This window comes from Quercus lobata, chromosome 3 (assembly GCF_001633185.2).
Source record: "Quercus lobata isolate SW786 chromosome 3, ValleyOak3.0 Primary Assembly, whole genome shotgun sequence".
In the NCBI taxonomy this organism is placed as follows: Eukaryota; Viridiplantae; Streptophyta; class Magnoliopsida; order Fagales; family Fagaceae; genus Quercus; species Quercus lobata.
In genome coordinates, this window is record NC_044906.1 from 47,367,990 (window position 1) to 47,390,630 (window position 22,641).

General features: G+C 34.9%; 1 long non-coding RNA gene across 1 annotated transcript; it reads right to left on the reverse strand.

Annotated features, from left to right (window-relative positions):
- Positions 1-21,358: 21,358 nt before the first annotated feature.
- LOC115979706 lies at positions 21,359-22,237 on the reverse strand. Its single transcript, XR_004089159.1, has 3 exons — positions 22,075-22,237; positions 21,755-21,892; positions 21,359-21,654 (listed from the first exon to the last, which is right to left on the reverse strand). It is a non-coding gene; the product is annotated as an uncharacterized LOC115979706 (long non-coding RNA).
- Positions 22,238-22,641: the final 404 nt, after the last annotated feature.

Consider the following 22,641-nt stretch of genomic DNA (forward strand, 5'->3'; position numbering starts at 1 on the left):
AAAATAAATCAAGATGATTTTGCATATGTTATATATATATATTTCACATTTATGTAAAAACTTTCCACGCATAGCACAGATTAGTGACTAGTTATTATCATTATCATTATTATTATCATCATCATCATCATCATCATCATTATTATTATTATTATTAAACCGAAGTTTCGAAGCTTCCACAATTTTCCACATCAGCATTATTAAAAAAAAAAAAAAACCCCACAACACTCCTGAAAAAACCCTACTACAACACACTCATAAGCATAAAAACCCCTAACAGAAAAACCCTACCATAGCTAGAAAATTAACGCTTCAATCGCTTTCTTCTCTCTCCATCCAGTCTCTGTCTCCAAAACTTCCACCTTTGCTGACCTTTATTGTTTACAAGTGGGTTTTCACTCTTTCTACTTTCTATGAGAGAAATTGAATTGAGGCATGGCTCCATGCCTCAAAATTGTTTATAGAGAGCGTACTGAACCTCCAGAGTAGGCACCTACTAAACATGTTGGGCAAGTTTTCACTCTTTCTATTTTCCAAGTTTTGCAGTAAGTTTTGCAGAGAGCGTAATGTTCATCTTTAGGCCAAACTTCTTTCTTTGCTATTTAACCTTACTTATGGTCATCATTTTCTATATCTCACAAATGCCAAATTTTTCTTTGACGTGATTGGAATTTATTAAAACGAATGCCTTGATGAAAAGAAATTAGCTGTTGCATATCTTTTTGTGCGCCTTACATATTATCAACATTGTTTGGAACTTCAAGAAAATTGGGAACATGTTAGAAATATTGCCTTCCTATATCAATTCTGCATTTATATACTGTAATATTTTCACTCATCTTTTAGGCATTATATTTCATAATCTTCACTTGATTATATATGGCTATCAGTGTAGAAAGTTCTTATTTAGAAATTTATTAGAGGACCATCTCACAAGCTGATTATTTGTCTCATTCCATATTTTCTACAATGATATGTCCATGTAGTGACTTACTGAGGTTCAATCCTACCCTATTATTAATTTACTTTATTTATACTTTTAATATATATTATAAGGTTCTGAGTATTGATTGGTCAGCTTAACATATAAATTTTAAAAGTGAAAAATGTTAAGTGATAGTTTTTAGACCCCTTAAAAATACAATTGGATTAACCTAGGTAATTAGCCAAATTATTACTTAGTCCAAATTCCAAATCTAGGTTATCACAATCAAACAATCATATCATGCATAGCAGTGGAAATATAAATAACACAATGATATGATGACCCAGGAAACTAAACCGGTAAAAAACTGGAGAGGATTTAACCTAGCTATCCTCAAGGTAAACCTGAATCCACTATGAAAGAATCGAAGTTTTACAATAGGATTTAGACCACTAACATCCCATTGCTACCCACCAGTAGAAACTTACTGACACAACCACGTGCAAGCTCTAAGACCACGGACTCCTTCTTTCTTGGATTCTCCAGCAAGTACAAGCTCACCCACTTGTGTTTCTTTAAGTTCTTATGGAAACAACTGAATGATCATCAAGTTCTTGAACGAATCTCCTCTTGATAATCCTAAGCTTGTGTAAAGGAAAGCTCCTCACAGATATCACAAGAGATTTACACAAATAGCAATATGAGCAACACTAAAACGTGACTTGGATTTGCCTTATATACCTAGGGCAAAAACACAAAACCCTAAATGTTTTAAATGAACTAGGGCTGAGTTGGAATTCTATAGAAAAATGCATTCTGCCCGAATTTCAATTAATCGAGCCTAAGCTTCGATCAATCAAACCAAGCCGAAATGAACTTTTGATTCTGCATCAACTTAAATCCAACTTTACATAAATGACACAACGTTTAGCAAGTCTAAACACGACTAAACATCTTGTTTTGATCATAGTTTTGCCAACAATACACATTAGAGTTCTAAATACATAAGTTCCTAAGTCTTTAGTACCTAACAAACTCCCCCTTTGGCAATTCGTGACAAAACACAACTAAAAGCTCAAAGTTTACAAAGAAAATCCCTTTACCAAAAATTCTCATAAAAACAAATCCAATCCTAACTACTATCCATCAGTTGCAAGTGTAGACAGCAGCTCAATTGAATCAACCTGTATATTTCCTGAAACACTTAAACAAAATGCATAACCGCATGTGTGGAAAATACAAGTAAACAAAATAAATTCTTGATTTCACTCAACACAAAATAAAGACATATATCAATGAATAACTCATAAATATAAATTAATAAGCAGTTGAAACAAGAAACATATAAAACAATAAATGTATCTCCCCCTATCATGAAAAAAAAAAAAAAAAAAAAAAAAAAAAAAAAAAAAAACAAGCACTATAAAGGTAAATACAAAGTGAAGCACCTAGATACAATCTAATCTCCAAAATCTCCAACAAACAAAAATGCTCTCCCCTTGAAAACAAAAACTCTACAAGTGCTCAAATCCAATGTACTCCCCCTTTTTGTGACGGAATGCCAAAGGGCAATCAAAATCCATCATCAAAAGGAGGTGGCGGTGAGGATTGTCGAAACTGTGCCAACTCTGTGTGCAAAGCACGGATCTCATCGAGGACGTCCACCAAAATCTGTCCATGGGCCGCCTGAACGGTCAAGACATGATCCAACGTACGTCGAATGTTTAAATCATCCGAAGTAGTTGGTGGAGGAACATCAGCATCAGCAACAGCAGTACCAAACGCCTCAGCTGCATCAGCACCTGTAGAAGAGGGAGGAGGGGGACCAACACCAGATGACTCACCTTTAGGACGTGTAGAGCCAACTCTCAAGTGAGCAGCCCTCCACCTAAGGAAGGTGGCACCTATGGGAGCTATGACATAAACAGGCTCACCGGTAGGGAAATCAGCTAAACCGAGAAACAACAAAATCCTATGAATGAAAATAGGATGGATAAAAGCATGAGCTACAGCAGAACTCCTATGAACTTTGTTCAAAGAATGAAGAAACAGATGAGGAAAGCTGATAGACGTACCAGAAACAAAGGCGTACAAAAATACACATTGCTCAAGAGGAATGGTGTGGAGATGAGAAATAAGCCACAAAGAATGACACACTATCCTAAAGAAAAGATAGGCAATCTTAATAAGCTCAGCAGATGTGATCCGAGGATCAGAACCCTACTAGATAAAAGACCTAGTGATGTAAGACATAACGTCATCTAGGGATGGAGACTCCTCATAAGGATAGACAGGCTCCCTAACAACCGGAACCCCAAGAGCTTCAGCCACTATCCGAGGGGTAATGGTGAACTCAACACCTCGTATCCAACTCCTAACTAGGGTGTTGGAATCATAGACATGGCAAGAGAGATTCAAGAAGAACTCTCTAATCAGGGCGGTCGAAGGTGGATGATCTACCTCTAACAAAGGCAACCAACCTTTACTCTCAAGGTTTGCCCTAATGGTAGGATCAACCTCATCTAACATAACAAAACACTCAGCCCAAATCTTTCTCTTACAGTTTAGTTTCTCATAGACCTCTCTGCTTTGTCATTCCTGAACAACTCACTCCTAGAGGGAGACTCATAGGAAGTGGAGGGGGTCTTATGGGCTCTAGTCTTCCTAAGCATGGTGCTAGGATAAGGACAAAGACACAAAGCAAAATAAAAGAACAAAAACCAAGGGCAGACTGCAAGTTAGCACAAAAAAAATAGAACAAAAATCTATATGATACATGAACAATTTAAATGTCATGATGCATGCCCTAATGCAGTGAAATTAAGTTCAAATTAGGTTCAAGTTCAAAAAACTGGCTTGAGCATAGAGTTTCTAACAAAAACCCCAAAAATTTGAAAAACCACTTGTTCAATTTCTAACAAATTGACCAATTGATCATCACACAAGATTGAATACATAAAATAATGATCAATTACATCAATTCAACAAGCCAATTTCATCTATTGAAACCAATTTGAACAAAATCCCCAAATTCGAATAAATACAAGCCCTAGAATTTTCAATTTCTCACAAAACACCAAATTGATCAAATTAAACATCATAGATCATGATTATAACATTATAGGAACAAAACCCAATGATCAATTTTAGAAAAAGTGGCTGGAATCATCAAAAACCCCAATTTGAAAAGTTCCAAAAATACCCAATGAAATGCATGAAACCATGAAATAAAATGCAAAAGGAAAGGCATAAAGGACTTACCAGCTTAAAGAGAGGAAAACCGTGCAAAAATTTTGGAGGAAAACGACAAAAAAATTTGTTGGTGAGCCTTGTCCAATTTGGAGAGAGAGAAAAGTTTGAAAACCTTTTTGAAAAGTAAGTTTGAACAAGTCAAACTCTGTTTTTAAAAAACCTGATTCACGATTGTCGATTGATCGAAAATCAGTTTTGATTGATCAAAACAGACAGAGGCTTCTTTTAAAATTTTTAAAACAATTTTGATTGATCGAAAAATAGATTGGATCAATCGAAGCAGACAGAGGCTTCCTTAAAAAATTTTAAAACAATTTCGATTGATCGAAAAACAAATTGGATCAAACGAAGCAGGCAGAGGCTCACAAAATTTTTGAGAAAAAAACACAGTTCTTGAAAATAACAAAAACACATTTTAGAAACACCTCAAAGCATTGAAATTGATGAACAAAATGCATGAGTATGTGATGAAATGTATTTCAAAAAGAACTGTTTTAAACCCAGTTTTCCCAAAATTAAGATCATCAAACGTTCTCCATAAATTCTCAAGCATCAAATCTGTTTTGCATAAAAATTCAAAGTATTTGTAAACTTGGTTGGTCAAACCAAAGACACACACAATAACATGTACAATGTTTAGCAAAGAGTAACTTGTGTAATGTGTGCAACTAGAAAAAACTTAAGATACATGTGAAGTGATATGTGTATAGCAATTAAATACAAAGTCTACAAAATTCATCACATAGAATTTGAAAGAGACTATTACCAAAAGAGTTATATCATATAACTCCCACATCTCCTAGATCATAAGCTTGCAATCATGTAAATTTCTTGATTTTGCCTCATATTGTACACACAAATTTTAATTATTCAGAAACTTATTAAAATAGCCGGGATAATGTACACACCAATTTTAGGAATTATTTGATTTAGTTTTAAGTCCAATAATGTACACACCAATTTTAGCATTTAAACTGAGGCTACATCTTATGATCTTTTTGTGCATGTACTACACTTTCTCGAGTACAAAATCTTACGATATGCACTAAGGTGTTCATGATTGGCTAGTGAACAGTGGTGAGATGGTTATTTATGCCTTTCTCTAAAGGTTCAAGTCCGACAGTCAAAGACATGTGACTTCAAGATGAAGACAAAGTGATCAAAACCATAAACATCTTTCCCACACAACATGCAATACAAAGTTTCAACTAGTAAAGTGAAATAAGTAAGCTCATCAAAGCTAAACAAAGTACAAAAGACATGTTATATGAAAATAAATTGACCAACCTTGTTATCAAAAACCAAGAAAATAGTACAAAACACAACTTGCTTCCTTTTTCTTCCTTTTTTTTTTTTATTTGAAAAAAATAAACAAAAAACAACCTAGAATGAAAAGCATGAATGTTATGTAATGCAAATCCTAGAAACAAAGAAAACAAAAACCAAATAATAATAGTCACAAAGAATTGCAATGAAGCACAAGGACCATGTCAAAATGACTCAATTAGATTGAGCCTTTTGCATCCAAAACTTTTTAGATGCACCACGAGCATTGGAGTTCTTATTCACGTGGGAATGATTTCCAACTCTAGGAATGGAATAAAGGTTTAGAGCCTTTACCAATTCACCAATGAGTACCATGGGATCTTGTGCTTGAGACACAGATACTTTTGGTTTGTTTGCTCTCTTAGCAGCTTGCAGCTTATAACAGTTTGGAAGAATGTGTCCAGACTTTCCACAAAAATGACAAACCCATGCAGGCTTATCATGTGACTTGCTCTTAGAAAGGGTAGGTTGCTTAGTTTTAGGACATATGTGTTTCACTTGTTAGAAACATATGTCACTATTTTATGTACTTGGCTTATCCTTTGACAAAATGCACTTTACTTGTATTTGGGTAGATTTAGGATATGTTTAAATGCTTCAAGAAACCATATTTCAAGATCAAGTGTTGAATCCTTCAAGTCTGTCCAAGAAAACAAGCTGATAGTGCAAATTCATTAAAACTCGATAGCTATATCTATCAAGTTTAAGAAAGCTGTTCAAGCCCCGTGTGCTCGACACCTACTTGACAACTGCTCGACACCTACTATCTGTCGAGGTTTAAGAATTTCAGAATTTTGATTAGATTTTCTTAGGATCCGTGAATATGTCTTTGGGTTTTCTTCTCTCCTAACCCTAGACATATAAAAGGATTGTTTTAAGAGCCGTCAAACAGTTCACAAGTTGCACAAACTTTGAGCAAACTCTGTTCAAACAAATTGTGACCAGAGACGAAGTTCTTACCCTAGTTTATCTCTTTCTCTTGAAGAAGTTGCTGTGTATGTGCACTATAGGGTTTTGTGACCAAGCATCTTCTTGATCTTCATCATATGGATGAACTGAAGAACTTTGCAACCAACAATCTTCTTAGTTGGTGATTAAAGTTGCGTACTGGGATCCGTGCAATTGGTTAGTCACGTATTTGGGAGTTGTGCATCAGAAAGGGGAACTGTCATTACAAATCAAGTGCAATTAGGTATTGGGGTAAGGGTTCAACTATAGGTTGGTAAGGTACTTGGGATTCCTTTACTTGTAACCGCTTGTTGTGATAATAGTGGAGTTTCTCGAGAGTGGTGACCTGAATATCACTCGGTGGGATTTTTGCCTTTAGGTTTTCCCCATTCGTAAACAAATCACTGTGTTATTTAATTTCCACTGCATAATTAGTTCATTGGTGATTTGTTTGTGCTACCACGCGTTTGCATGATAAATTGATTAATTAATAACTTGACTAATTAATTAATCAATTTCTATCACAAGAGGTCATTCAGTTTGTGGCCTATTACTTAGGTTTAGACTCTTTCAATTCAACCCTAATCTTCCTAGGAGGTGTAACTTCTAAGGGTTTGACAACCTCACTCACAGGGGGTTCAGACGAAGATGAAGGAACAAAAACAGTGGAATTGGGTGCAGACACATTGATGCTTTCTACAAAACCTAACCTAGTTTTGTCAGAAGGAGACTTTTGAATACTAAGCATATGGTCAAGTTTGGAACTAGCAGACCTATTAGATTGTTCTCTAGAAACAGAAAGCTCATGTTCCAAATTCTTGACTTTATCAAGTAAAAGCATGTTCTCAGTCTTCATATTATTCAAAAGTTCAGTAACATCAAACAATTTAACAAGCAAATTTTTCTTATCAAGCTCAAGAGATACAATTTTCTTCAAACCTAATTCAACATTCATAGCATCCTTTGCAGCAACTTTGCAAAGTTTATTGTAGACTTCTTGAAGATCTACATCCTCAGAGAGTTCCCCATCACAAGGGTTCTCTTTAGCAGATACACTTTCATTGACTACAGCAGTAGCAGTGAAAGCAATGAAGTTTCCATCCTCGTCACAACCAGACTCATCATCAGAAATTTCACCATCACTAAGGGTTACAGCCATAGCCTTACCCTTAGACTTCAAGTAAGTAGGACATTCAGATTTCATGTGACCATACCTTTGACATCCAAAACACTGAGGACCCATAAAATTATTAGAAGATTGACCTACTTTTTCTCCTCTAAGTTTATCAGTGTTGTTAACCTTAGTGGGATCATTCTTCCTAAAGTTTCTAGGTTCAGCAGTGTTCTTATCTCTTGCCCTTCTGTTGTTGTTTCCAAGGAAATTTCTAAAGTTCTTGGCAAGGTAAGCAATCTCTATAGCAGAGAGCTCATCATCAAATCCACCAACATCAATATCATCAACTGACTTAAGAGCCATTGATTTGGATTTGCTAGTCTTAGGTAGGTCCAACTCATAGGATTGAAGAGATCCTATAAGTTCATCAACAAGGATGGAGTCCACATCCTTGCTCTCAGTGATGGCAGTCACCTTGGGTCTAAAATCTTCAGTCAAAGATCTATGAATCTTCCTAACAATTTTAGGTTGATCATAGATTTCACCCAAATTATATGCAGAACTAACAATATCATTAAGTTTAGCATAGAATTCATCAAAAGATTCATCATCAGACATCATAATACTTTCAAATTTAGAAGTTAACTGCTGCAATTTATTGATTTTGACAACTTTTGTGCCTTCATGCACAATCTGGAGGATATTCTAAGCAGTATGAGCAACCTCAACATTAGAGATTCTCTTAAATTTCACAATTGAAACAGTGTTAAAGATAGCATTCATAGCTTTACTATTGAACGCAGCTGGTTCTTTTTGAGAAGTTTGCCACTCACTAACAGGAGTTGAGGGCTTCTCCCATTCGTATTCGACGAAGTTCCAGACTTTCTCATCAATTGATTTCAGGAATACTTTCATCCTTACTTTCCAATAAGCATAATTATTCCCATCAAAGTGAGGAGAAATAACAAGAGAATGTCCATGTTCCATGACAACAAGGGTCAAGGATTAGCTCAGAGAATAAAAGATCAACAACAAGAAAGCAACCTGCTCTGATACCACTTGATAGTTTTTAAACCCCTTAAAAATACAATTGGATTAACCTAGGTAATTAGCCAAGTTATTACTTAGTCTAAATTCCAAATCTAGGTTATCACAATCAAACAATCATATCATGCATAGCAGCGGAAATATAAATAACACAATGATATGATGACCCAAGAAACTAAACCGGTAAAAACTTGAGGAGGATTTAACCTAGCTATCCTCAAGGTAAACCTGAATCCACTATGAAAGAATCAAAGTTTTACAATAGGACTTAGACCACTAACATCCTATTGCTACTCACCAGTAGAAACTTACTGACACGACGACATGCAAGCTCCGAGACCACGGACTCCTTCTTTCTTGGATTCTCCAGCAAGTACAAGCACATTCGCTTGTGTTTCTTTTAGTTCTTATGGCAGCAACTGAATGATCATCAAGTTCTTGAACGAATCTCCTCTTGATAATCCTAAGCTTGTGTAAAGGAAAGCTCCTCACAGATCTCGCAAGAGATTTACACAAACTGCAATATGAGCAACACTAAAATGTGGCTAGGGTTTGCCTTATATACCTAGGGCAAAAAAAAAAAACCCTAAACGTTTTAAATGAATTAGGGTTGAGTTGGAATTCTGCAGAAAAATGCATTCTGCCCGAATTTCGATTGATCGAGTCTAAGCTTCGATTGATCGAACCAGGCCGAAATGCACCTTTGATTCTGCATCAACTTAAATCCAACTTTACATAAATGACACAACTTTGAGCAAGTCTAAACACGACTAAACATCTTGTTTTGATCATGGTTTGCCAACAATACACATTAGAGTTTTAAATACATAAGTTCCTAAGTCTTTAGAACCTAACATTCAGAAATTACGACTTGAAAGCATATGATGTTTAACATTTCTATGTTTGAATGGTTATTGATGAATAATTCAATAGCATCAGGTTGAGACTTGATAGTTAGATGATAATGCCATGTCAAATAATGAATGCTCTATTGCACGTATTAGGTTCTATTTTAAGCCTGAAAGACACATATTAATAGTTATGCTATGCACAATTCATTAGTTGTCTTTCTATTGTGGGAATGAGGTATTAGTTTACCTACTTATCAATAATAATAATAATAATAATAATAATAATAATAGTTTACCTTCTTCTAAAGATTGCTCCCTGTATATCACTCAATTTTCTTGGAGGTAGTCACACTCAAAAGCTATTGATTGGAATGCAGGCTATTTAAAAGTGAATTTATGATTTTGCTTATATGACAAAAAGCTTCCAATTCTGCTTTTGAATATATACATACATATATATATATATATTTTTTTTTTTGCATGCAACTATTTAGAGTTATATGCATTGATTTTGTTTCTGATTTGTTCACTTCATTGAAATAGTATCATCTCATGCTTATGTTGTTTGATAATGTGGAATTTTATAACTTTTCGAAATCCAATAAAGTCTAATGAGTAGGAGCTTTGTGCATGACTATGGCCTTTTAATGAGCAAGAAGTTATAGTTGTAAGATTATAAGATGTTATTAACTTAAGTATAAGATGAAAGGCAAGTTAAGTTGCTTAGATTTTGTGTAAAATGTAATTTTTACTTGAAATCAGTTTTCACATGCAGGTTTAAAGGAAATAGATGTGGTCAATATTGTCATAGCATTGAGCAACCGTGATAGCTAATTGCGGTTGCTATTGACTTTTGTGTAAATTAAATGTCTAGAACAAAGATAAAAGTGGCAATAGTGTTTATTGAAATTCTTGACACAATGAGTATTTTTAGATGCATGATATGCAAAATACATTATGGTGAACATTGGATTCATGTAATGAGGTTGATTTTTAGTTAATATGAAGTTGTATATTTTTATTGTTGTAAAATTGAATTTTAATTCTAGCTTTGAGGCAAGTAAACACACAACAGTTGCAATTCTTTGCAATTAGTTTTCGTATTGTCTTTAATGTTGTTGTTTTCTTTTATCTTTTTCTTAATGGGGGGAAATCAACCTCTTATCGATTCTTTTAGCTCTTTTTTTTTCACTTTTTTTTTTTTTAATATCGTGAGGTAGGTTAATTATCTTTTTATTTAACTATCCCGTGCATTGCACGGGCTAGTGACTAGTTATTAACAATGACGATGCAAAGGATATCAGTAGATACTCGTCAAAACAACTTTGGAAGACCTATAATATATAAGAACACTTAGTCAGAAATACATTGGTGTGGTACCGGCCAAAACTTTTTCAATTCTTACCTTAAAACTCACGAAATCCAAAATAATAAATAATAAGGTAATTAGAGTTTTCTCTCATACCTTCAGATGGTGTTGCCTTCGTGTTTATATTTGTTAACATGTAATAGGTTGTGGGCTTTAGGTCCACCTTGTTTACTTGTATAGCACACATACTTGTACTACACACTCTGCCTCCTATATAAAGGCACTTATGTATATTTTAGTACTTGAGAAATACAATAGTATTCATTCAGTATTTCTAACATGGTATCAAAGCCACTGCTCTGACCTTTTTTTAGCAGTCTTGTCTATATTGGTGTTACTCCCTTCTCAATAGCACTTTCGCCGTCATAGTAGTCGCTGCAATCACTCGCCGTTAAACCTCCAACGTCTCTTAGCCGTAGTCCTTGGGTCATGGACCTATAGCCACCTCCATTAAGGAGTTCCACACCACAAAGACCACTGCTCCCTTCATCACCACCGTGAATCTTGCTCCGATTAATTTTTTGTAGGTACCACTATGATCGTCTTGCGCCGATCCACTCATTCGTGGAAGTCTCGCGGCCATCGGAGTCCTTATGCGCCGCCCAAGCAATCTGTGTTGAAAGTCACACGCTCTACGTGTTGCCACGCACCACTATAAGTCTCGGCTGTATCTCCACGTGCTTCCACACTCCACCTAAATCAATCCACTCCTTCACGCAATGACACATGCCCTCATGTGCCTCCACGTGCCTACTAACGTTATAACTGACGTTAGCCCTAGTTGCGTCATCCCTTGACGTCATTAGTTTGCATCATCCACTGACGTCATCTCCAAGTTAACTTTGACTTCTAGCAGTTAACTCTTTTCAGCATTGACCATTGACTTTTCTGTAGTGTTAACCTTTGACTTTTTGCAGTCCAGGTACTTCTTACCTATTTTTTCGCATAAATTTCATTTTTGCAGTCCATTTTTTCATATTTTGCTTCTAAATGAAGAATAAGGACATGTCTTCTTTTTATTGCAGCAATCGTCCCTGATAATCCAACAAATGTTTTTGCAATTTTTGCAAATGTCTTAGCCATAATATTGAGACTTGCTATCAACACAACAAATCAGCTGTTTCCATTTCTGCTGCTACTGTTGCTAACACTGAGAGTATCCAACCAATGGCTCTCGTCTTCGCAAAGTCCAAGTTTTTTGGATCCACTATCACCATTTCCATAGTTGACCTTCAAAACATCATCGCTAATACCATTCGTATGGTTGGTAATGCATCTTATTCCTCTTCTCTCTCAGTTTCATCTAATATGTCTCCTTTCTCTTGGCTTATGGATTCTGCTTATTGCAACCACATGACACCTCACTCATCCTTATTTTCTCAACTTGAACCTACACCATACCTTCTTAATATTCACACAGCTAATGGTTCCACAATATTTGGTCATAATATAGGTTCTATCTCAACCTCCAACCTCTCTGTTCCTGGGGTCTTTAATGTTCCTAACCTTTCTTACAATTTATTTTCTATGAGACAATTAACTAAGTTGGGTTATCGCATTACCTTTGATTATTCTGGGTGTATTATGCAGGATTTAAGGACAGGACAAGAGCTTGGGACTGGTCCTAGAGTTGGACGTATTTTTCCCGTGGACAACCTTCGTCTTCCACCTATTGCTCCTGTTTCTGTTGCTACTGCAGTTTCTTCTATTCCTTCCCTTCCACTTTGGCATGCCTAACTTGGTCAAACATATTTCTCTCGGGTATAACACTTGACTTCTAGAGGTTTGTTAGGTTCAGTGTCCACTAAAAATTTTGATTGTATTTCATGTCAGTTAGGAAAACAACTAGATTTCCCTTTCAATACTAGTGAATCAATGTCCATTGATATCTTTGAACCAATTCATTATGATGTCTGGGGGCTTTCCTCTTTCTCTAGTATTAGTGAATCTTGATATTTTGTTGTCTTTGTTGATGATTATTCTCGCTATAGCTGGATTTTTCATATGAAACATCATTCTGAATTATTGCAAGTATATTCTAATTTTGCAAAAATGGTTGAAACTCAATTTTCCAAATGAATCAAAATTTTTTGATTTGATAATGCTCTTGAATACACTCAATATACTTTCCAACCTATTTTGCATTCTTATGGCATTATTCATCAACTAACTTGTCCAGGTACCTCTCAGCAAAATGGTAGAGTTGAATGAAAACTTCATCATATTCTTGACACTGTTCGTGCTCTCCTTCTCTCTGCCAAAGTTCCTGCTCCTTTTTAGGGCGAAGCTGCTCTTTATGTTGTTCATGCTATTATTCGCATTCTCAGTTCTGTCATCCAAAATCAAACTCCATATGAGCGCCTTTTTGGGTCACCTCTAGACTATCACCAACTTTGCTCCCTCGGTTCTGTTTGTTTCGTTCTTCTTCAGCCGCGTGAGCATAACAAACTAGAGCCTTAGTGTAGACTTTGTTGTTTTCTGATGAGAATCAACAAGCATTAAATGATCTATTGTATGTTCCAGTTGGGCCTATTACTAGAGCAAGATCCAAGAAGATCAAAGAAGTACTTAATGGGCTGATTCAAGAAATTTGGATTGATTCTAACACAGGACATTCCAAGCTTGGCCCAAAGGAAGATGAAGGCATAATAAATTTAATCCAAGCAATTGAGGGCTGATCTAGCTTAATTAGACATGATTTATGGAGTGGATTAATGGCTGATTGATTTTTCAGCTCCATACCAATTAATAGATATTTTTCCTATTCTGGAGCTGCTAATTTTAGACCAAATCTACCTTAATTTTAAGCTTCTATTATATAGAACGTTTTTTTAGCTATTTTCCTATTTTGGAGCTGCTAATTTCATACCAGATCAACTTTAATTTAGGCTTCTATTATTTAGTACTTTTTTCCCCTATTTTTAGTCATGTCTTATAAATAGCATGCACTCATTGTAATAAAGGATATTGAATAAAAATCAGAAAAACATAAGGTTTTGCTTCTTCTTTTGGTTCTTCAAGAACTATGAACTTATCAAGGATTCTTCCTTGTGGCATTCAAAATTTATACCTTCAGCTCATGATTCAGTTATAATCATTAGGTCGAGGTTTGTTACTTATACGTTTAGTTTGCGTTTCATTTATAAGCGTTAGATTGGAGGTTCTATCAAAATCTGAATTTTAGCTTTCTTGGGAAAATATTTCAATATTATTTGTTGGGTCTCAAGGTGTGTTGATTGAGATTTGCATCATTTTCTTGGATATGGCGAAACTTAAAAGGGGTATCGGTGTTATGATCCTGTCTCTCATCGTCTTCATATCTCCCACAATGTTGTCTTTTAGGAACATCGCTCCTTTGTCGAGCTCTCTCACTTTCATACCTCCCTATCTACCTCCTCTGTCTTAAATCTTTTTCCAGATGAGCCACATATTCCTTCTATAGTTGCTCTTGATCCCAAACCGGTCTTATCATGTGAAGATTTTTGAGAGGACAACATATTGTCAAGTATCTTGGTGGAAATGTGTTTGACCTTGACATTAGCTTGGATAATTTCAAGTTCAAGAAACTTGATCTTAGAGTAAGCTTCAACCAACTCTCCCTTGAGTCTTTCCACTTCACACTTTGCTTCCTTGTGTTGCACAAGTATACACCAATGCTCTTCTTCAACCTTTTTCATCTTTTTCACAACAAGATTCGCAACTTTGGCGTATTTGCCACAATCTTCCAGTAGAGAATCATATGCTTCTTTTAGGTTGATTTCCCCTTCATTTTGGCACATGTCTTCATCTTCTGATTCTTTAATTCCCTCATCATCGGAAAGATCACCAAGTTTATCAACCAAATTGCTCAAATCATTTTTAGAATCAACGGAGGCAATTGTCATGAATGCTCTATAGTTTCGTCACATTCTCCTTCCATGTCTAAATTTGAGCTGTCAAAATCACTAAGGGTAGTGACAAACACTTTGCCCTTCCCTCTCAAATAGTTGGGACACTCCTTCTTAAGATGTCCATGGCCATTGTATTCGTAACACACAATTCCTTGAGGGGATTGAAACTCCTTCCCATCTTTCTTCTTAAACTCCTTCCTATAACCCTTGGAGGATGAAAATTTTCCTTTGCTAAATGGCGTCCCACTGTTTTTCATCTTCAGAAATTTTTGGAAGTTCTTTGCAAGGAATGCTACCTCTTTCTCCACATCATCTTCTTCGGAGGAGTCATCATGCGGACTTTCCAAAACACAAGAAAGCCCTCATGCGGACTTTCCAAAACACATAGTTGCTACCATCAAAGAATGGTGGAGTATTGAGCGATTGTGATCAGCCCATTACAATAGGGTCTAGGATCACACTCAGGTAATTAAACCACAATGAGTGTACCTGCTCTGATACCAATTAAATGCTCGAAAATGTGTTAAAACACAAGAGCTGTTTAAACCCCCAAACTAAAAATTACGGCTCGATAGATTTTACTATAACTTATGTTAAGTGCAAAATAGAGTAAATGCAAGCGCATAAACAAACAAACTACTCTAAGCCATAATCAATATAACATAGCAGTAATATGAAAGCTAAAAGAGTAGGGAAGAAAAATGCAAATACAAGATAACATGCCGATGTTTTATCGAAGAGGAAACCGAAGTACTCGGCGTAAAACCTCTCTGCCGCCCTCTAAGTGTTAATTGATCCACTACACAATCAGTTGGGATACATGGGTTAGCAAGAGACCCTCCAAGCCTAATCTATTTGATGCACCTAAGCCATCCAAGCTCCTACTCCAACAAGGCTTCTCAGAACCGTGTCTTGTCTAGCTCTCCGAATCCCACAATACGCTCGATTGCATCCGCCAAAGCCTGGCTTCTTCCAATGCTTCCTAGCAGCATTAAAACCTCACTGAACACTCTAAAAGGGTGTGGTAAGTGTTTAAGCTTTCAACCTCTCAATGGTATGGAAATGGAGAGGTAGGAGTTGAGGAAAATCCATAAACAATTGTGTAGAGAATTGTGGGTATAACAATCTCTAACTGTTAAGGTTTGTGGCTAGGGTTTTCTCTCAAAAGCACTCCTCAACATCTGTGGGTAATGTGTGTATAAATAGTATAGGTACAGAAAGTGTGTATCAGAAATGACAGTCTGGCAAAACAGAATGTTTCGTGGGTGTCTCGCAAGAAGGCCTTACCCGCGAGATATTCACGAAAACTAGTTGTCTTCATCCTGTCCTGACTTTTCACATTCCAGTCATGTGTAGGGCACATGCATCACTTCACGAGATGCTTACTCATGAGTTACTCGCAAAAACACTTCAGTCTTCAATGCCTTGAGTTTTCACACACTCTCTCTCTCTCACACACACATCCCTTACAAATAAATCCCACATGAAATACAGGATATAAAAGATTGAACATAATTAAAATCAAATTTGGCACGGAATAAAAGCCAACAAAACACATAGTTGTAAATTACAACTTTACAAAGGGTCTGTTTGAGATCTGCTTATTTTGCTGAAACTGAAAACTTTTTTGCTAAAAGTACTGTAGATAAAGGTAAAAGTTAGCTAAAATAATATAGTGGGACTTATGAATAGTTTCAAAAAGTGTAATGGAACACATGAATAGTAGCAAAAATTAGTTGAACAGTAAAATAAGTTGGCAAAATTAATTATGTCAAATGGACACTAAATTGTATAATATATTGTTTGTGTATAGCATTCACCACTGGTGTTCCGTCTTTTGTGCATAGAGTGTGAACCGTTAATGTTCCTCCTTTTTTTTTTTCTTTTTTTTCTTTTTTTGGCTTTGAAACTTTATAGAGTTATATTTTTGGGATCTGAATTATTATTGTTATTATTATTATTGATCTAGGGTATAGTAGTTCCTTTTTCTATTATTTATTTTTAATTGGAATTTTGTAATAAAACGTAACTTCACAAAAATGAATATATATATATATATATATATATATATATATCTCAATTGTCGTTCTAAAGACCTTACGTGATTTATTTATTTCAACTCTCTCTATCAGTAGCATTAGAACCATATGAGAATTGCATAGAAAGTGACTTCAGGCAATTAATCACTTTAATAGAACGATACTTAGGCAATTATCAATCCCCCCCCCCCCCCAAACTCTTTTAAATAAAAAAAAAATAAAAAAATAAAAAAACTCAGTTGTGAAGGTTAGAATTTTTTTTTTTTTTTCTCCATAAAAACTTGCTTAAAATGTTTTACTAAGGGCATCCGTTAACATTTTTCCAAAAAAATCTTATAATTAGAGAGATGGAGTATTATTTTGAATCTAAATTGAGTAAGATAATTCAAGAATAAAATATTTCTAAAACTATAATTAAAAACATAAATCGTAATTATAATTAAGAGAACCGAAAATTTAGGGGAAAATTGAATTTTAAGAATATAATTTGAAAGGAAAATTTTTTAGCCTCTAAAAATTAAACTTTATTTTCAATGCCCCCACCAAGAATAAAATTATAATGATAAAAACATAGTTTATAAAACTCTATAACGTAATACAAAAACCAAAGTAGTAAAGTAAAAAAAAATATATATATATATATATATATTGAGAGGAAAGTTGTAAAGTAAACATAATATAAGAAAACCAAATAATACTGCAACAAAGGCCAAATAAAACGTGAATTTTCGAAAAACAAAAGACAAAAATAAATAAATAAAATGAAATAGTAATACTAATAAACTATTACCATATAACTAAGTTAGAGTAAGTGATATCAAATCTAAGATGCCGACAGCATAGTAGACGAGTAATTTAATGTAAAGTGCCCCTATATTTTAAATGAGTTTTAATCTATGCTAAGTCTCATTCCATCTCATTTGTAAAATTTTGAATGTATAATTCTTCCAACCTATTTAAAATTGTTTTAAGTCCATTTAAAATTGCTTAAACTAAAACGACTTCTAGCTAAATTCTATTCAAGTCCCATTTGAAATTATTTTCAATCTATTTGAAATATAGATCTTCTTACAAAAACTTATTATTAGTTCAAATATAAATTACTATGAAAAAGTATATTATGTTCTAGAAGTTAATTTTTTGTATCTAATTAAAAAAAAAAATGTACGCATAAAATAAATTTATTTCATCACAATAACAAAAGTTAAGTTAAGAAGTAAAATTATTCAAAAATAAGATAGACAAGCATGAACAATTTGCGTTTTTTACTAAACAATATTCTTACAAGGCTCTTTTAAGAGTTAACAAAATATAATAATGTCAATATTTAACTTATGAAGTTGTGGGGGGAGTGGACCTAAATTTGCCCCGAGGACCTTAACCTGGAAGTCCCGAGAAATCCCATCTATGGAATGGGCACGGCCCAAGAGCGAATAAGGGATGGATGAGCCTCCCGTTGATAAAAGATCATTTGGGCCCATTACCATGGTAATCTGAAAACCCATCTTCCTGAGGAAACACAACTCAACTGAGAAACGGTCATTCGCTTAGCCGAGAACACCTTTTTCACCTACTTTCTTGAAAAACACGTTGAAGAGAATCCATAGCCCAATGTAACAGTCACCTCCACATTAATGAGCTCTCCTCACCTAATGTCAGCCACATTAAATACTAAATAAATGACTTGAACAGTGATAACACCCCTAAAAGTCTATCTTCATGATCAAAAAATTGTAGGAGAAGGTGTTGATGGGACAAGTATCCCCCTAAATCCAGCTAAGAACAAGACAGCTGGAAGAGGAGGAGGATGACAATAAAAGGAAGAGATGAGCAACAGGAAAAGGGATCTAAAAAAACCAAAGGAAGAACAAGAGAGAGAAAGTGAGAAAAGTCTTTACTTGTATTTATTCTTTAGAACCCCTGTCTGTAACTCAGGAATACTATTTTTATGCATATAAAGCCTAAATGCTCAAAAATGTGTGAAAACACAAGAGCTATTTAGACTCCCAATTAAAAATTATGGCTAGATTGCTTTTACTCTAACTTATCTAAATGCGGAACAAGAGTAAATGAAGTGCAATAAATCGATAAAACTACTCTAGTGCATAAGCATGAACACAAGCATTAAAAGTAAAACACAAGAGTAAGGGAAGAGAGAATGCAAACACAAGATAATACGCCGATGTGTTATCGAAGAGGAAATCGAAGAACTCAACGAAAAACCTCTCCGTTGCCCTCCAAGCGATAATCAATCCATTAGACAATCAGTTGGGATACATGGGTTAGTAAGAGACCCTCCAAGCCTAATCTACCCGCTGTACCTAAGTCCTCCAAGCTCCTACTCCAACAAGGCTTCTCGGAACCATGTCTTGTCTAGCTTTCTGGATCTTGCAACAAGCTCCATGTTGCATCCGCCATCCTTGGCATCTTCCAATGCTTCCCAGCAACATCAAAAACACTCACTACACTCTGAAAAAGTGTGGGTTGTATTTGGGTAGAAATCTCCTCTCAAAGTATAACAATGGGAGAGGGAAGGAGAAGAGGCTACAAGGATTTCTGACTAAGGATGAGTAGCTCTCTCTCTCTAAAAGATGGGTGTGTGTGTTGTAGAAAACCTATCTAGGGTTTTTCTCTCTAAATGGTCTCTTTTACATTTGTAGGTAATGAGGGTATATATAGTATGGGGGAAGAGTAAGAAAGTCACACTTAAAAATCCTCCAAGCAGAATGTTTCACGATTGCCTCACGGAAAGGCCTTACCTGTGAGACAATCGCGAAAACGACAGCCTGGCATGACTCTTCAGCTTCCAATCATGTGCTCCTCACATACCCTTTTTGCGAGAACCCTTCTCGCGAACTTCTCGCAAGCTACTCGCGAAATGCACTAATCTTCATTTAAGCTTGATTTTTCACCAACTTAATACTAAACCTAATACAATAAAATCCCATAAAATACAAGGAACAAAATTAAAGCAATTACAACACTTTTTGTCATAGAATAAAGTCAACATAAAACATAGTTGTAAATCACAACTTTACAAAGCCTTTGATTTAGTGATATTTGTCTCCAACCTTCTTTTTTTAATCTTCCCACTATAGATTTATGTTTCCCATATATTATAAATTAGTGGTGTTGATCTCAATCAAAGGCTAGTTTTTTAGTTATTGTGTTTTTAACCCCCACTGAAGGAAGTAATTATAAAATACATCTAATTGCATATTTTAAAATGTATCAACACATATATATGGAGTTACTAGTTTAAATTGCGATGCTCCATAATCAGTCAACTTTTCTGTTGGCATGTTGTGTCTTTTGGGCCAAAATGGGCAAATGCCCTTTTCGCGCAAAAAAATCAGCGTTCTGCCCCCTTTCCCAAACTAATTAGGGAAATGCTCCTCTTTTGTAACTCGATTTTCTCAAAATTGAGTTTCAATGAAAAACTCAATTTGTAGAAAATCGAGTATGGGGCGATCAAACCTAAAAATAAAAAATAAAAATAAAAGAATATAAAAAAAAATTGCATATTAAAACGCCACTATAGGGCTGCCTATGAAGCGATCAGACTTAAAAAAAAAAAAAAAAAAAAAAAAAAAAAAAAAAAAAAAAACTTGCAATTAAAACGCCATTATAAGACTTTAAAAAATTACATGGAACTCGAGTTCATGGAGCTCAAGTTCTAGAAAAAAAAAAAAAAAAATTCTTTTTAAATTTTTAGTTTGCCATAACTCAATTGTCCAAAAATCGAGTTTGAAATTGAAACTTGATTTTGAGAAAATCGAGTTTGAAAATAAAGGCATTCCCCTAATTAGTTTGAAAAAATAAGCAAAACGCTGATATTTTTTTGCATGAAAATAGCATTTGCCCAGATTCCTCGTGTCTTTTGTTTCCCCTTTTTTTTCAACATCAAAATGACTTTTTAATCCCTCAATTAACATTCTCTTGGCTTATCTTGGGCTTAAGGCTTAATTTATTTTTATTTTTTAAATCATAAAATTTAAATCAAAGAAAATAGTGTGAAAACTAGAATCTTGTGTCAAATTTTAGACCATTGAATATTCATAAAAGTACTTACAATTTTATAATGTGCCCTGCACTCCTGCTTGATTGCTCACTGGCCTAGCCAGCAGCTACTCCATCACCGGGGCAATCTTCACCGGCCCTTGCCACCTAACAGTCCCCCACGACTATTCACAGCAATTATAGAGCCACTACCTCCTAATATACTTCGATTCCACTCTCTAGTATAGAGCTACTGCTACCCTCACCCCCACCTCAACCAGTCTCCAGTCATTAATTTGGATTTTATTTCAATTCCCTAATTAATCTTTCTTTCTTGGGATAATTCAGTTCGGAATAATACTCCCTTTTCTCACTTAACATTAGGATTCACTCATTAAATTTAGGATGTAAATATCCATATGGAGCCAAACTAGTTAGTAACTCCTATGTTTCTAACAAGAGATTTAAATTCTCGTCCCCAAAAAAAAAAAAACAATTAAATTAAAAAAAAGGGTAAAGTAATATATTACTCAGTTAGAAGAGGGAGCATTGCTAGAATATTGAAGCTGTTTCCCCAAATCACAAAGCTCATAAGTTATACCCACTTAAATCTTGGATTTTTATTTATGGAAGAGGGAATTACGATAACACAAAAACAAGAGTATATACAACATCAAGAACTCCTCTGATAGATTTTAAGTTCCATCTGAAAATCTAAACAAAGCTTTAATTCAAAACTTGATACAATATTGAAGTGAAGAAAGGAATGTAGAATCATGGTCCTTTGACATCTTGAGTGTAGATATAGTCCGTATGAGCTAGCATGGACCTTCTAATCAAACACTCTTCACTTCCTATACCCTTGCAGCTACCATCAACAATGCTTGATTCCTCCTAACAAAGAATATATAAATTATAAATACATGTAATATAAAAGGCAACCATTGAAGCCAACAACATTTCTTATTTAAGCCAGAAATTAATAAATACTTACTGGTATATGCAGTTTAGATTCAGGCCTAGTGGTTGTGAATGAGAGTGGTCTAGCTCTTGCACTAGATAGAAGTAGTAAAACCAAGAATAAGGAAGCGAAGCACCTTGCCATTTTTGTAGTACTCAGTTACTTTCAGTCCTAAGATTGAACTCAATATATAAGAGTGAGTAAGAGAGTTATGGAAAAATTAAGAAGCCTATGATAAATGGAGGCAGATGGAAGTTTGTGGACAGTACTAGCGGTGTGTGAATAGTGATTCTCTCTTTGAGCATTTAAATGATGTAACAAAAAATTCAAAAAATTCAAAATATTAGCAATACCTAGTTAAAGGTCAATGCTTTTCTTTCATCCTAGGAAACATCACCATTTAGGGACATCATTGAGGATCGCATTTTTCATCCTCTTGCTTCATTGCTGATGATGCAGTTTGTGTGTGAAATGGGCAGCTAGCTGTAAGTGCAGGTATTGATGAAGTCACATGCTCAGTTGCATGTGTTGGACACCTATTGATGTTGGGAGCATACTGGTTTTATATAATTAAAAAAAATGAAAATGTTAACGGATGTTCTTAGGGTAATGGCTAATAATCCATTTAAAAAAATTTTATGGGAAAAAAAAATGCAATTAATGTTTTAATAGCTTTTTTTTATTTTCCCTAAAAGTGACGTCAAAACTTTTATAAAATGGATTGTTAATCATTGCCTTAAAGGCATCCGTTACCATAATTTCCCTTGAATAAATTTGTAAAATAATAACTTCAAAGGTGAAAGCCTTGAATGGAGCTGATGTATGCAATTATGCACAATTTGGTCAAGCTGGATTTTGAGCTAAAGATAGCAGGCAAGCTGCCTAGAAGCATGCAATTGCAAAGGAAGCAGGCTAGAGCT